Genomic DNA, 3773 nt, shown 5'->3' with positions numbered 1-3773 from the left:
GAGTGTTGGCACAAGAAAGAACACACCTGCTGGATTAATTAACTAGCATTTCTTCTACACGGCAGCATTTGATTCAAGGAAAGGTCAAACACATCACTGGATAATATTTTCCTTTCAATCTAAGATAGACATACCGGTAGTAGCAACATTTGGGGAGGGGTGTGAGAGAGCGAGAGATAGAGAGAGAGAGACAGAGAGATGGAGAGAGAAAGGAGAGAGGGCGAGAGAGAGGGAAGAGAGAGGAAGAGAGGGGAAAGACAGAGGGAAAGACAGAGGAGAGAGAGGGAAAGACAGAGGGAGAGAGAGACAGAAGAGAGAGAGAGAAAGAAGGAGAAGAGAGAGAAGAGAGAGAGGAGGAGAGAGAGAGAGAAAGAGAGGGAGAGAGAGGAAGGAAGAGAGAGGAGAGAGAGGGAAAGAGAGAGAGAGAGCGAGAGAGAGAAAGAGAGAGAGAAGAGAAGAAAGAGGAGAGAGAGAGAGAGAAAGAGAGAGAGGAGAGAGAGAGGACAGAGAGAGAGAGAGACAGGGAGAGAGACAGAGAGAGGGAGAAAGAGGGAAAGAGAGAGAGTAGGGCTGCTACATGTCTGTATCGTAGATCAGCAGTCCTGTATGTAGTGTGTGTGTGTGTGTGTGTGTGTGTGTGTGTGTGTGTGTGTGTGTGTGTGTGTGTGTGTGTGGTGTGGTGTGTTGTGTGTGTTTGTCCTTCATGTGTTCTGCATTACTCCAGCATTCCTAGAATCCTGCCCCACTTCTAACAGATACCCACCATGCCAGACAACATAACCCACCGGGCCAGACATACACCCACCATGCCAGACATACCCCCACCATGCCAGACATACACCCACATGCCAGACATACACCACCATGCCAGACATACCCCACCATGCCAGACATACACCCACCATGCCAGACATACACCCACCATGCCAGACATACACACAGCAGAAATAACAGATACCCACCATGCCAGAACACACAGAGCAGAATAACAGATACCCACCATGCCAGACACACACACAGCATAAATAACAGATACCCACCATCCAGACAACACACAGCATAAATAATGAAAAACAGCTTCTATCTCAAGGCCATCAGACTGTTAAACAGCCACCACTAACATTTAGCGGCCGCTGCCAACATACTGACTCAACTCCAGCCACTTTAAAAATGGGAATTGATGGAAATTATGTAAAAATGTACCACTAGCCACTTTAAACAATGCCACTTAATACAATGTTTACATACCCTACATTACCCATCTCATATGTATATACTGTACTCTATATCATCTACTGCATCTTGCCATCTTTATGTAATACATGTACCACTAGCCACTTTAAACTATGCCACTTTATGTTTACATACCCTACAGTACTCATCTCATATGTATATACCGTACTCTATACCATCTACTGCATCTGCCATGCCGTTCTGTACCACCACCATTCATATATCTTTATGTACATATTCTTTATCCCTTTACACTTGTGTGTGTGTGGTAAGGTAGTAGTTGTGGGAATTGTAGGTTAGATTACTGTTGGTTATTACTGCATTGTCGGAACTAGAAGCACAAGCATTTCGCTACACTCGCATTAACATCTGCTAACCATGTGTATGTGACTAATAAAATTTGATTTGATTTGATTTGAATAAACGAGTACCCACCCTGCAGACACACACACAGCATAATAACAGATACCCACCATGCCAGACACACACCAAAGCATAATAACAGATACCCACCATGCCAGACACACACACAGCATAAATAACAGAATACCCACCATGCCAGACACACAACAAGCATAAATAACAGTATCCCACCATGCCAGACACACACACAGCATAAATAACAGATACCCACCATGCCAGACACACACACAGCATAAATAACAGATACCCACCATGTTTGGTGTTTATAACATACATGTGTTCTGTTTAGAAGGTAAATGTGATTGGGTGTGTTCAGTTAGAAGGTACATGTGATTGGGTGTGTTCAGTTAGAAGGTAAATGTGATTGGGTGTGTTCTGTTTAGAAGGTAAATGTGATTGAGTGTGTTCTGTTAGAAGGTAAATGTGATTGAGTGTGTTCTGTTTAGAAGGTAAATGTGATTGAGTGTGTTCTGTTTAGAAGATAAATGTGATTGAGTGTGTTCTGTTTAGAAGTAAATGTGATTGAGTGTGTTCTGTTAGAAGGTAAATGTGATTGAGTGTGTTCAGTTAGAAGGTAAATGTGATTGAGTGTGTTCTGTTTAGAAGGTACATGTGATTGGGTGTGTTCTGTTTAGAAGGTAAATGTGATTGAGTGTGTTCTTTTAGAAGGTAAATGTGATTGAGTGTGTTCTGTTAGAAGGTAAATGTGATTGAGTGTTGTCTGTATAGGTACATGTGATTGGGTGTGTTCTGTTTAGAAGGTAAATGTGATTGAGTGTGTTCTGTTAGAAGGTACATGTGATTGGGTGTGGTCTGTTTAGAAGGTAAATGTTGATTGAGTGTGTTCTGTTAGAAGGTACATGTGATTGAGTGTGTTCTGTTAGAAGGTAAATGTGTTGAGTGTGTTCTGTTAGAAGGTAAATGTGATTGAGTGTGTTCTGTTTAGAAGTACATGTGATTGGGTGTGTTCTGTTTAGAAGGTAAATGTGATTGAGTGTGTTCTGTTAGAAGGTAAAATGTGATTGAGGTGTGTTCTGTTTTAGAAAGGTAAATGTGATTGAGTGTGTTCTGTTAGAAGGTACATGTGATTGGGTGTGTTTTGTTAGAAGGTACATGTGATTGGGTGTGTTCTGTTAGAAGGTACATGTGATTGGGTGTGTTCTGTTAGAAGGTACATGTGATTGGGTGTGTTCTGTTTAGAAGGTAAATGTGAGTGGGTGGTATGAAGTTAGGAACCTGGCATTCTGACTAGAAAACATCAGGTTCTCCAAATTCCAATGGTAAAAAGAGACAAGTGCATGTTATAGTAAATCTTTAACATTGCTCACTAAATCACTGTGGCCAGAAACATAAACCTTACATAGTATAACCAGTAAATGTACAATCTGCCTAACGTAGACATCTAATATAATCTCCTTTACAAACTGTCAAATATATAAAGCTCGCAATGAGACACACGTGTCTGTCACCTCATTAAATCTAATTTTTTGTACTGTCCTTGAGGGGATCAAACAATTGATTCCCATTCAAAATTCATGTTTTCCCTAAACCCGAATCCTAAACCAACCTTAACCCTAACCCTAACTTTAACCCTAAACCTTTATGAATACCAACCTGTAACTCCGAACTAAACCCTACAACCTTAACTCCTAATCCTCTAAATTACTCCCTAACCTTAACCATAAACCTAACCTTAACCATAAACCTAACCTTAACCCTAAATCTAACCTTAACCATAAACCTAACCTTAACCATAAACCTAACCTTAACCATAAACCTAACCTTAACCATAAACCTAACCTTAACCCTAAATCTAACCTTAACCATAAACCTAACATTAACCATAAACCTAACCTTAACCATAAACCTAACATTAACCATAAACCTAACATTAACCCCAACCGCTAATTTTCCTTGTAAAACCAAACACACACCCCCCCACTCTCACTCTCACTCACTCTCACTCTCACTCTCTCTCTACCTCTCTCTACCTCTCTCTCTCTCTAAGCAGAACCTGATGTGTGTGTTGGGGCCGGGCCGGGCCTCAGTGCTCTCTCAGGTTACACACAGGAAGGCTGACAGCTAAGAACAATAACAGTGTGTTTTGTCTGGAGCCC

The sequence above is a fragment of the Salvelinus sp. IW2-2015 genome, unplaced genomic scaffold (genome assembly GCF_002910315.2).
Source record: "Salvelinus sp. IW2-2015 unplaced genomic scaffold, ASM291031v2 Un_scaffold2351, whole genome shotgun sequence".
NCBI lineage: Eukaryota > Metazoa > Chordata > Actinopteri > Salmoniformes > Salmonidae > Salvelinus > Salvelinus sp. IW2-2015.
The sequence above is the reverse complement of the archived record's forward strand: the minus strand, read 5'-3'. Positions refer to the sequence as shown.